The sequence below is a fragment of the Heterocephalus glaber genome, unplaced genomic scaffold (assembly GCF_053883595.1).
Source record: "Heterocephalus glaber isolate CG9 unplaced genomic scaffold, H.glaber_assembly_v1.0 deba00001472, whole genome shotgun sequence".
In the NCBI taxonomy this organism is placed as follows: domain Eukaryota; kingdom Metazoa; phylum Chordata; class Mammalia; order Rodentia; family Bathyergidae; genus Heterocephalus; species Heterocephalus glaber.
In genome coordinates this window covers 42,397,010-42,410,930 of record NW_028258315.1, presented here as the reverse complement: position 1 = coordinate 42,410,930, position 13,921 = coordinate 42,397,010, and positions in this window count along the sequence as shown.

Below are 13,921 nucleotides of genomic sequence, written 5' to 3'. Positions count from 1 at the left end.
TCTAAAAATATAAATGTTAAATGCAACATCTTAGCTGTACACTATGATTATCCATCATTTCAGTTTCTCAATTGAGAAACTGTTTCAAAGCAGATAGGTATTTATTAGAATTTGTTTCTTTTGCTTTTCGAAAGAAAGAAGCATTTATATTTCCATGCATGGAAATATAAGAGAGATCAAGCATTAGTTAAACATAATTGGCTCAAGTCTAAAGTCTTGAGAAAGGCTAATGATTAATTTGTATTTAAGAAGAGATTTATACAATAATCAGCCTGGAAATTGTAATATTTAGTAGTTTATATCAAGGTTAAATGTTTTTAAAACTTGTAGTTATCTAATTCTACTGGCTCAAATTCATATCCAGATTGTGTAAGAGAATCCTATTGAATTGCCCATAGTAGGTAACAGTATGTGTGAGTCTCTTTTTCAATATATTTCAGTTTGTGCAAAAGATCCAATTAGTGTTTTCTGATCTTGTACTATGCATCCAACACTACCACTTCCATTCTCACACTCACTGCTCAGACAATATTTACTTTTTTCTTTTCTTTCTCTTCTTCCCCCTCTTCCCACCCTCAGCACTCAGGGCCTTTGCCTGAGCTACAACCCCTATCCTTTTTCTATTTTTTATTTTGAAATAGGGTCTGGCTAAGTTACTAAGTTGCCCAGGCTAGGCTCAAACTTGTGATCCTCCTGTCTCAATGACCCCTGCCATGCTAAGGTTATAGGTGTGTGTCACAATATCCAATTATCCTTTACTTCTTGAATTGGCCACGAGTTTCCAGTTTCTAAAATTGATGATCATCATTTGCTATTTACTTCAAAGAAACTTTTTCTCCTTCAAACAACTTACTGTTTGAAAATTCCTAATTTTTAATGTCTAATGATGATTGGTACTATTGGCGAAAAAATGTAAAACCCAAGGCATTTCCAGAACCACAGGGAACCAACCAAATACAATATTCTCTAGTGAATCACTACATGAATCTACATGAAGGATATGTGGACAGCAAGTAGGTAGGAAATCACCATCAGAACTGGAATAAAAACCCAGAGTAAAGCTCTCAGTGTTCTCTTGGGAAAGAACCCTTTGGCTTTGGTTATGTGTTATTTGACAACATGTAAGATGCTATTGCCCAATATTTCAAGAAAGTGAGATGCTTTGTGCACAAAGTGGGTTGTGTGTTTTTTTAAAAGGCCAAATCATCTTGTTAGCAAGAGTTAGTTACCAAGCACAGGTGGAGTAAAGGGGCAGAAGTTCCATATAAGCTGAAGTTATACAGGTAATCACATGTAGAATGTCCCTCTGCTTCCAAGAAGGGAAAGGGTGATGGAGAGAGGAATTCAACATAACTTGCTTAATTGCTCGGCCATTGAAATCTGTAAGGGTTTTCTGAGTCAGTAATTAAGCATCAGTTATGGTATGTAAAAGAGGCATTAGAAGCACAAAGAAAAACAGAGTCATGAAAAGGTTTGGGGAGGTTACTAGAGACCTTACATTTTAGATTTCATTTTAGCTGCTCTCATTCCATTCAGTCTCTTGGATCATATTTGATTTAAAGTTTTTACAGTATGAGTCTCAGCAGCCATGCTGATGGCACAGGGCCTGAATGCCTCAAAACTTCATCCATGTCCCTCTTAATATCTCTTTCATCACTGTGTGATAGCCTGTCTGGTGACATATGTCTTTCTAGAGATAATTATAACCCTCTGGTATTTTTTTATTCTTCAATAATTTCCACAATGTTTGAAATCTCTAGTCTTTGCTCATTTATCTCAGAAGGCTTACCATTTTCTCTCTGAAAGAAGAGTTCTCCTATAAAGAGATCCTAACTTTCCTTATAGATGATAATTAATTCTCTCACCAGGAAATGCCTCTCTATTGTGTATCCTTGGGAAACTGAGGCAAAAAGCTACATATTGAATTCATGTAACAATGTAGCACTAAGGTTGAATTATTATCCACCACATAAAATTCCTCATGTTCTCTTCAGAAACAAATTTTATTCCGAACTTGAGGTAAATAATAATAATGATCAAAAAATCAGGAGAATTGTGAAATTTCACTTTGCTGATACAAACCTGAAGTACAGTTTATTCTTAATGAAAATTTAAACACTGAGACTTATAGTAAAATTCATATCGTCAAGATTTTATTACCATACATATAACCACACACAGCAGGACTTTTAGTATCCTACTATGAAGTGTTATTTGAAATCATTAAAACTAAACTGCACCTGTCAAAATAAATCAACCAATACATTTAGTGATTCAGGATTTATTTCTTTTTATCTTTTCTATAGATTCATTAATTCTTAATACTTTCCCCATCACTACTACTTCCAAAGACTCCTGTCCTATAAAAATAGCACATTAAAATGAAATTGAGTATTTAACGCACAATTTTATCTTTGGTTTCATCTTGGCTAAGCTTTGTCACACAGGGTGAGCTTCCAGGGTTGCTATATCGTTTCCCTCCTATAAAATGTTTTTACAGCTTTATGCTGTAAAAGTCAATCCAGCTGACAAATCTTGGCTGTTGGTTTTAAATATGTCTGTTTGATTTAACATGCTTCTGATTAACAATGGAGTTTCCTGATGCTGTCAAAATAAGTAAGGTATTAAGTGCCTTTCTAGAAATGACTGTTTTTAAAGGCGAGATTAAGTAAACAAGCCATTCCTGCTGGTAAAATAATTGATTATGTTGTTGACTATTTAATATCATGTTTAGCCAGAACTCCCTAGAGATACTTTATTACATTAGCATAAACAAAGAGAGAAGGGTGGTACTCCTTGGGGGAAGCAGATGAAGAGAGGCGGATATTTGTGTTTGAAAAGAGGAGAACAAATGGTCCTCTCTCTCTCTCTCTCTCTCTCTCTCTCTCTCTTTTGCTACCAGGATCTGGGGACCTTGCGCTTACAAATGGTTCTCCTACTGGAGTGAGGAATGGATCTCATGAAAACTACACTCACTAACCGGAGTGTTACAGGCTTATCCATGCTATATTAAAGAAAAGGACGTAAATGACATATAGGTAACTCTCAGAGCTCTCAGATGAATCATGCAATTATAAAAATGTTTTGGTTAATAAAATTTAAAATCCTAAATACAGCAGGTTTGAATTTGGCTGTTTTTCTCCCTTATTTTACTTCATTAATAGCCCAGTATTGTTTCCATATTCTGGTGACACTTGGAAATATCTATTAACCTGCCTCCTACAGACTCCTTTGGTCAGAGGATCATCAGGAGAAATTGATCTACTCTCCAAGGTTCCTTGCTGAATTAGACATATGATATTGTACCGAAAGGTCCTACTATCTGCATGATGCCATGTCTGCATGGCTCTGTGTGTTTTGAGCATATGTTTTCATTTGGGAATTAGGAACCATGTGTCTCTCGTTCTCCATTGGATTTTGAAAAAAGGAAGCAAACATGTTAAAAAACTACAATGTTCTTCTTGTTTGTGAAAGCAAGGAGTGTTTACAACCCCTCCCCCACCTCTCCACCCCCCACAAAGCTCAGGAGTAGTTATTATTTGCACTTTTATAGTCAAAGAAGCAAACTGAGTGAGGTTTAGTCATTCACTCAAGGCCAAACAACTAGTAAAAGACTAAAGACTTTGCAAGATAAATTTGCATGTTATTCATAGAAAAGCCCAGGATATTTCTGAGCACAGAAGATGCCAGCTGTGAGTGTAGACTGAAGCTCTGTACACACATACTCCTCTTCTGAGGTACCCAAGTGGAAAGACTGGGGAGCAAGTGAGAGGGAAGACTGAATGGCAGGATACTCAGAAGTGGCAGGAGCCAGCCTGTTGAGCAGTCCTCACCCTATCATGCCACTTTCTCAGGATTCTGCTCAGACTATCACCTAACACTTACTGACTACATCACGGCTATCTTGTTTCTGCCCAATTGTCAGGGGGAATAGCTGGCTGAATAAAAGCATCAAGAATTGTCCCAAACTAAGATCCTGCTCTTATTAACTTGTAAATAGATTTGCAATTAATTGCAATTTAGTAACTTGTAAGTGGATTTAAAGGATGGGAAAATAAGAATACTGGATAAAAGGATCAATATTAATTATTTCTCAAATTGATATGCAGTGAATGTTGAGAATAGTTCTGTTTAGAAAAAAATATTAATTATTTCTCTTCAGGTATGTCATTAAACAGATTTTTAATTGAAGGTAATTCTTCTCTATTCTTTATTGTTGATGTATTTTTGATCATTATATATTTGTCAACAGAAGTGTTTTCTCAAATTGTAGCTCCTAACTGCTACTGTACCATCTTAAGTAAATTTTCTATACCTGTCATGGCTCAAAGCATCGATGGCCTGGGAGACTTTGGGGCAGAATTGCCCTAGCAGATCCATCTAGTGCCTGTTTTCTGTGCTTTATGGGTCTAGTTTTTTTGTTTTTATTTTTTGTTTTTTATACCAGGGATCGAACTCGGGACCTTGTGCTTGCAAGGCAGGCATGGCGCCACTGAACTAAATCCCCAGCATTATGGGTCTAGTTTTAAAAACAGAAATTTTAGTATCAGAATGGCTTGTATCTATGTATTCATTATGTAGCTAAACAGCTGAATGCATGAACTCAGGATTCAAATTCTGGCTCCAAAACTAGCTCTGTGATCAACCTTTTTTAAAAAAAAATTCTTCTGGGCTTTGCTTTCCTCATTGAGCTGGGGAAGGGCCATGCTGGTCATTTGCAAAGCTAAGCAAGGCCAGGCAGCAGTGGCCCATGCAGGGCAGCCTGTGGTTAGGAGCCAGCTGGAGTGGGAGAGAGGAAGAGAACCAGGTGAAACCAGGAATGGAAATTGAGATGACAGAAAGGTGGATTGAACAATCTGAGAAAAGTCTATAGTGTAGCTGGGAAGACACTGTACATGTCAAATCCACACGGCAAGATGTTTTCCAAAAGATGAAGTCCAGAAGAGAAATAAAGTGGGGCCAGTGCAGAAGCTTAAAGAAATGTCTTAAGAGTAAGCAGTTGGCATACAGAATGAGAAACTAGAGACATTTATTGCTAAATGAATGGACATTGAAGCCATACTCTTAAGTGAAATAAATAGGACACACATGTAAATACCAAATAGTTTCTCTGGTGTGAGAAACTGAAAGTGTAAATAAGGACCAAAATGTATAACAGGTAATGTGAAATAGGAAGAAAAGGTCTAAAGAGGAAGGGAAAAGGGGAGGGGTAGGGGAAAAGAAAGAAGGGAAAGGAATAAATATGAGAAAAGGAAAAAACAAAAACAAAGTTTTTGTAAATAAGGAAGGGTGGAGGGGTTGAAGGGAGGGTAGAGGAATGGGGAAAAAATAGGAACCAAGATATATCGTGTAAAGGTGCAAATTCCCAATGATGAATGTTACCATATTGTATACCTAAAATGTACCAATAAACTTAATGAATGAAAAAAAGAGAGTAGGCAGTTGGGAGAATAAAAGGAGATAATACAAAGGAATCACATCTGGAGTTTATGGCAGACTCAACTCTTCCTTCCTTTTTATTTTTTCTTCTTCTTTCTTTTCCTTTCTACTTGTATAAAATGAAGATCAGTTGCTCATAAAGTTGTTAAAAATCCATCTGACCCAACTGCATTGCTTTCAAATTATGAGTCATTAAGTCAGTGATATTTCTAGATGGATGCTCTAAATCCAAATACTGCCAGATGTCCTTTCTATTCAAAATGACTTGATGTTCATTTGTGCACATTTTGAGTTTTTAAAAAAATGATTTCATCTATAATGATTTATTCAAGGATAGAAATCAAAGCTAGGTTAACTTTTTGACTCAGAAAGCCAAACTTTTAAGGAAATGCGTGTTTAAATCATTTTAAAGCCCTAGCACATTATCTGAGGCAGCTTCTATCATGAAAAAGCAGAATTAAGTCTTGTGACTGAAGTTAACCCTAACAGTATTTCTCACTCTATTTTTCACATATATGTAATAATTTACATCAGTGTCATAGTACAGACCTTCTGCCTTTAATCCCTCCCCTGTGTACCTCTAGTATTAATAAATCGCCCAAGACACAAAATTATTTCTCTTATTAATGAGCCCCAAATTTCTTGTTAATTTCATTGCTAACAAACAGTTCTCAATTAGATTAGCTTCTTCCATCACCTCAGGAAATGGTAGACTCTGAGGGATAGCTACCCCTCACCACTGGCAGACTTAGGAATGTCTTTCAATAGCCCCAGTCACAAAAGTGGGAAATGGTCAGGTATTTCCAATATCTTCCAAGCCCAAGACATACCTCTCTCAGAACATGAGTCTAGGCCCTCAAATGCACCATGTATGCTGGTAAGATGTGAGGCATGGAGGATGATAGGCATAGGCTCTAAATCAAGTTCTGAAATGTATTAGTGACTTCAGTTTGCTAGTCTTCCAGTCTGCAATATAAGGACAATACCACAAACCATTCAGAGTGTTGTGAGAATTGGTAAAGATAGCATGTAAAAATTCACACTATGGAACTGTGGCAACAGCTCAATGGTAGAGCATGTGTTCAGTATGCATGAGGCCCTGGATTCAATCTTGAGCACCACACACAAAAAGGGAAAAATGTGCATGTCACATAATAGCCACCTATTAACTAGAGGGTACGGAGACAGGAGTTGATCTGTATGAAGCACCTACTCTTTCTTGTTCCTCTCAACAACCTGAAAAACTGATATCATTATACCCATTTGGCCAACCAGGAAATGGATATACACACCTCATTCAGGATCCCAGAGATGATGAGGAGTAGGTGGTAGATTCCTATTCTGGTTGGTATAAGACCACAATGCTTTAGTGAAACCCATAGGAACCATGAGATTTGTAAATGCCTTGAAGTTTCAGAGATAAAGCAGCCATATGTTTATTTAACAAGTAAATTTTTATCAACAAATGAAGTGACATTAATTTGAATTACCAAAGCTAGTGGGATTTTCCCCCCTAGATTATTTTTCTGGAACCCACTAATTCTAATTGTAGTTAAGATGTATCAAAGGATCAACGTAACATCATGATAAGTGTAGCAGAATCCATCCAGAGGAAGTAGAGGTGACTTGGAGAAAAGGTAATAATCTATGCAATAAGTGCCAGCATGTTTTGAGGGCTGCCATCTGTATTTGAATTGTGATATAACCATTGATGGTCATTAGAATATCATTTGTAAATGGCACTGGAATTCAGTCTCTGGCTGAATTTTTAGTGGTTATTGTCAACTTGTTTCTAGAGAAATCATGTTTAATTATGTGTGTAATGTGACAGGTGTTTATGTGTTTGTTTTTTAAGGGAAAATTGTTTAAATGAATGGAATGGAGGCTGCAACAATCACAGACCAAGAAGAAGACATGGTATGGAACAAAACAGGAGGAGGTCCTGTGAAAAATGAGAAGTTTAATAAGATGAAAATGGAATCAATGCAATGAAAAGCAACGCCAAGCAAGAGACTGGAGAAGATTGGTTCCTTGTCTATGTGCTTGAGGGTGTTAAGTATAGCATTATCATCAATTGTGTCCTCTAATGTACTGGCTACTCGGGCCTAATGTCCATGTTAAGCAGTATCAAGAGCTACAGCAATTGAAAGATAATAAGAGGAAAATGAGTAATGAATCTGTTTCATTGTATGCTGTAAATGGCCTCTATTGAAACAGACTGTGTTTGGACTGGTAATAAAAATGAGTGATGAAGGCAGACGTTTAACATGGAAATTGGTTGAAGCAGGGAACATATTTTCTGCTTTTAAAAAACTCACAAATAATTTGGGCTATGGAGAAAATTTTTGCTTGGAAACTTTTTGCAACTACTGTATAGTTTTTTATAAACCTTGGCAAGGTGTGTGAAGTTTTTATTTCTTTTTGTGGCTTGAACTTTTTGCAGGGGCTATAACAGTAGCTGAGGAACATAGAATTTTATTTGTTAATTTGTCAGCACGCGGACGTTTGTCTCCCCATAGGGTGAACACAGAAGCTTTAGGAAGGGTGATATTAATAAAATGTGTGACACTTTTTAGGTATCAAGGATCTGGCAAATGTGAAGGTCTGTTATTCAAATATTCAAACTAATAACCAAAATTACTAATCCAAAAATTTATCAGCTCCTTGTTCTTTTTATTACCCCTAAAAGAAAATATCTAACTTACTATTTTCTTGGTCATCACCATTTATGAGTCTGAACATTGGAGTAGACCTTTCTTTTTTTTTGAGAATCTCATACCTCTCTGGTACCCTTGCTATAATCCTTACAGAGACTTTGCAAGATTGGTGTATCTCTCATCCTCATTTTAGTGATCAGAAAATTTAGTCTTAGAAATGTCTATTGATTTGCCCCCTAATGAATAGCAGAGCTTGCTACTCAAAGCTGAGTTTGATGAGTTCTGGAGGTTTATGTTCTTCCCACAGCCTAGCACTGCCTTTTAGAGTTATGGCAATGCTTGGCAGTGACTAAATAGCAATAGTGGTGACAAGAACAATAAAGGGTACACTTCTAGGAGCATAAGTTGGTGTAGCTATCTGCAATAGGCTGAAAGTAGAGCAGGCTGCTCTTAAATGCAACCCTGAATATCCCCCCCACCCCTGAATTGCTTAGTTCTTTCCTCAGTCCTCTAAACACATTTTCTGGCTTGGTTTTGCAGTCCAAGAGCTCTCCCACTAATTATAGAGGAAACTGAATAGGAAGTTAGGGAAGAAGTTGCAAGGTGGGACAAAGGTGAAATTAGAATAGAAACTGAGAATGGAGACTATAGGGCCTCTCCCTTCAGACTCTCTTTTTTTTTTTGACATTTTAAATGCAAATATTTTTATTGACAGTTCAGGACTGAAACAATTCCACAGAACAGAAAAAAATGTACAAGACAAGACAATGGAGTGTTAAATTGCAGCAGACAGATTAATACTCTTCAGACTCTCTTCCCCCACTGCGAAATGATCCTTCAGGGCCTGACCAGTGGCATTCATACTTTCAGTCCATAGAAGCATTGCAGGAAAGTGGAGGGGAAGGCAGGGAAGAAAAACAATTCTTTTGCCATTTCCATGTTAATCCTTATTTAAAATCAGGCATGCAATATCCTTGGTTCCTGTATACCTCTTGGGATCATCACTAGGGAAAAGACAGGATTGCTGGAGGTTATTCTACTCAAAGTTTGCTTCATTTCAGGGACTAAAGAGGCAGATCATGGTTTAAATTAGTGGTTTAAAAAATGCATTCCTGAGCGCCCCCTGCCTGAACCTCCCAGTGGCCCCAGAGCTCACCTTGGAGCTCGAAGCTCCGAGCCTTGCAGTGTCAGAATCCCTGCTGCAGAGGCACCGAGAGGCCGTAAAGGCCATGGTCATGAGCTCCAGAAGGTAGAGCAGAACTGAACAATAGAGAGAGGGCCTCTCTGAGGCTCCTCAATGAAAATAGAAGACCACTGGGAAAGAGAAGAAAATCTCTGCAATAAAGGTACATTGGATCACCGAGGTTGGTAAGTCGGTGGGATCAGCACCTCCCATAGAAACCCAGGTTCACTTGGGGGAAGGACAGCTGGATCCTGCAGTAGAACCTTGCAGAGTTCAATCCTGCAAGAGGTCAGGAACCTCAACTTGGACCTTGCAGCCCAAAGTCAGCCTGAATCTCAGTGAACTACAGCTGGCTTACAGAGACTAATCAACTTAGATCTGTGCACTGCTGCTCACGTTGTCTACCAGGACAACAGAAACATACCCTGAGGGAGGCCCTTTTTAAAAATATATGTAAATTTTTTTCTTTTTTCTTTTCTTTTTTCTCCTCACTCCGTCTTGTTCTGTGTTTCTCTCTCTCTCTCTCTCTCTCTCTCTCTCCCTCCCTCCCTCCCTATCCTATTTAGGATCGTTTTTCCCTCTCTTCCTCTCTCTCAACTGTCACTATTCTTACAGGAAAGTGAACACAGTTTCTAGCTTCCCTATGGCTATTAGTTTGTTCTGCTCTTGTCTATGTTCCTTCGCTCTGTCTTTTCCTCTTGTCTTCAACAGTCACCCAAAATTTGTGTGATTTTCCTGTGTCCTCTAGCCTCACTTCTAACCTTTTCCTCTCCTTGTATCTCTCTATCTCTCCCTTCCCAACCCCTCCTAAGTCCTTATCCCAAAGGGTAAATTTGCTATATTGAAGGGTTTATTTACTACAAACATGTTTTGGGCTGGTCCTTGACTTTGATCTAGCTCACATGGTCAAAGGTAATAGATTAATTGCTACCACAAATTGCCATTTTCCAAGCTGTGTTCCATGTTATTGTTGATGCTGATTGTAGCAATTAGGCTAACATGTCATGATTGATCTACTCAGTTTTCTTTCCTGGTATACTGAAAATGAGATTACCTAAGAGTCATTAGAGACTCAAAGCCTAAAAATACCAGCTATACATAGAAGATATCTCTGAGAAACAATCACTCCATAAGGGCTCTAAACACAAGGAATAAAGATACTCACAATAAGCAATATTGAAGCACCAGCCCAGGAATTAAACCAAAAAACAGCACTAACAACAAAATTAGAAATGAGAAAACACTTAAGCAAGGTGCAAACCCAGACTTCCAGCTCACCAAAAGCAAATTCTAGGGGAAATGAGGTAGAAAAATCTGATAATCAACTACCTGGACACCCAGAACTGATAGCACAGGAAGTAATAAAACAGATGAATGAGGGTCTAGAAAAATTCAAACCAGAATTAATTTCCCAGATAACTACAGAGATGGTGAACAGAATGAAAGATATGATTAGAGACTCTAGAACAGAAACAAATAAAAAAAATAGATGACCTCAGGGCCATGACAGAAGCCATGAATGCCCAGCATAGAAAAGAAATGGAAACCATGAATCCCTAACATAGGAAAGAAATGGAATCCATGAAACAGACTCAAACAGATATTCAGGAGATTAAAAACTCCACTGAAAGTATTCACAGCAGGTTGAGCAAATGTGAAGATAGAATATCAGATATAGAAGACAACATTGCAAACAGGAAAAGAGATAGTGAACAGGAAAAAAGAGATTTCTTAAAAATAGTGAGAGACCATGAGAAAGGAATCCAGCAGCTGCTAGATGATGCAAAGAAGATTAATATAAGACTGATAGTTCATGAAAAAGCAGGAAAAAGAAAAATGACATTAAAAAAAACTGTTCACAGAATTAATGACACAAAACTTCTCAAACAGAGGAAAAGAACTGGCATATAGAAAAATGAGGCAGATAGAACTCCAATTAGCCATGATAAAAAAAAATCTACACCTAGACATATAATAGTCAAGACGTCAGAAACCCAACAGAAGAACAAAATCCTACAAGCAGTTAGAGAAAAGAAACAAATTACACACAAAGGAAGCCCATTAGAATCACAGCAGACTTTTCAACACAAACCCTCAAGTCAGGGAGAGGCTGAAGTGAATTATTTCAAGCCCTAAAAGAAAATAACCTCCAACCTAGACTGTTGTATCCTGTAAAATTATCTTTCAAAATTGATGAGGAAATTAGATACTTCCATGACAACACAAGAAACTTCATGAATACCAAACCAGCACTATACTCAATTCTAAACAATATCCTAGAAAAAGACAAGGAGGATCACAACTACACAAGGACCAACATAGCAAAGCCATCAGGCAAGGCAAGAAATTAAAGAGAAAGGGGGAAAATAAAAAATAAAAGAGCCAACAACAGTAAAATATCATGACAAGGATGAGTCAACACATATCAGTTATAACCATCAATGTTTATGGCCTCAACTCACCAATCAAAGGAAATAGACTGGCAGAATGGATTAAAAAGAAAAATCCAACAATATTCTGTATACAAAAACCACACTTAATTCAAAAAGAAATTCATAGACTGAAAGTAAAAGGTTGGAAAACAATTCTCCATTCAACAGGAACCCAGAAAAAAAGCAGGGGTAGCTATTTTATTTGCAGACAAGGTAGATTTCAAAACAAAACGAATTAAGAGGGACAAAGAAGGTCACTACATCCTTGTAAAGGGAAAAATCTAAGAAGGGATGACAATCACAAATACATATGTGCCAAATACTAGTGCTCCCAACTATACAAAACAAATATTAATGGACATGAAAAACCAAATAAGCACTAATACAGTTGTAGTGAGAGATCTCAATACTCTACTGTCACAAATACACAGATCATCTAGACAGAAAATCAACAATAAAATAATAGAACTGAACCAAACTTTTGAACAAATGGACTTAATAGATGTCTGCAGAGTGTTCCACCCCACAAAATCAGAATATACATTCTTTTCAGCTGCACATGGGTCATTCTCCAAAATAGACCACATGCCAGCTCATGAGACATGTTTAAGTAAATACAAAGTAACTGAAGTTATCCCCTGTATATTATGAGACCATAGTGCACTAAAATTGGAGATCAATAACATAAGAAACTGCAAAACACCCACAAACACATGGAAATTGAGTAACACTCTTCTGAACAACCAATGGGTCACAGAGGAAATTAAAGAAGAAATTAGACAGTTTCTACAAGTAAATAATAATGCCAATACAACACACAGGAATCTATGAGACACAATGAAAGCAGTTCTACGAGGGAAATTCATAGCAGTGAATGCCCATGCTAGGAAAACAGAGAGAGCTTAACTAAACAACCTAATGCTGAACCTCAAGCTCCTAGAAAATGAAGAGCAAGACAAACTCAAAGCTTGTACAAGGGAGGAAATTATAAAGATCAGAGCAGAAATCAATCCAGTGGAGACTAAGAGAACAATACAAAAAAAAAATCAATGAATCAAAGAGATGTTTTGTTGAAAGAATAAATAAAATTGATAAACCCTTAGCCAAACTTATCCAAAAAAAAGGAAAGAAAAGGCTCAAATCCATGCAATTAGGAATGCAAAAGGTGAAGTCACAACAGATCTAGCAGAAATCCAGAGGATCATCAGTACCTACTTCGAGAACCTGTACTCTAAGAAAATGGAAAACACAGAAGAAATGGGCAGATTCCTAGATACATATGAATTACCAAAGTTGAACGAAGAAGATATAAAAATTCTAAACCCCCAATTACAAACAATGAAATTGAAAACATAGTTAAAAATTTACCAACAAAGAAAAGCCCAGGTCCTGATGGCTTCACTGCTGAATTCTACAAGACATTTAGAGAAGAAATATTGCAACTAATCTTTAAACTCTTCAATGAAATTGAAAGGGAAGCAATACTCCCAAATACATTCCTGGAAGCAAGTGTTACATTGATTCCAAAACCAGGGAAAGACCCAACCAAAAAAAGAAAACTATAGGCCATTCTCCCTAATGAACATTGATGCAAAAATCCTCAACAAGATACTTGCAAAACAGAATACAGAGGGTCATCAAGAAGATCATACACGCTGACCAAGTCGGATTTATCCCAGGGATGCAAGGATGGTTCAAAATACATAAAACAATAAAAGTAATACACTATATTAACAGAGCCGAGGACAAAAACCATGTGATCATCTCAATAGATACAGAAAAAGCATTCGACAAAATCTAACACCCATTCATGATAAAAACCCTATAGAAAATTAGAATAGAAGGTCTTTATCTCAACCTGATTAAGGCTATCTATGAAAAACCAACAGCCAATATCATACTAAATGGTCAAAAATTGAAAATTTTCATGCTAAAATCAGGAACAAGACAAGGATGTCCACTATTACCACTCTTGTTCAATATAGTACTTAAAACATTAGCTACAGCAATTAGAAAAGAGAAAGAAATAAAGATAGGAAAGGAAGACGTTAAACAGTCATTATTTGCTGACAATATGATACTCTACATAGAAGACCCAAAAAACTCCATCAAAAGACTTCTAGACTTAATTGAAAGATTCAGTAGAGTAGCTGGATAAAAGGTCAACACTCAAAAATCAATAGCCTTCTCGTACACAAATAACAGACTCA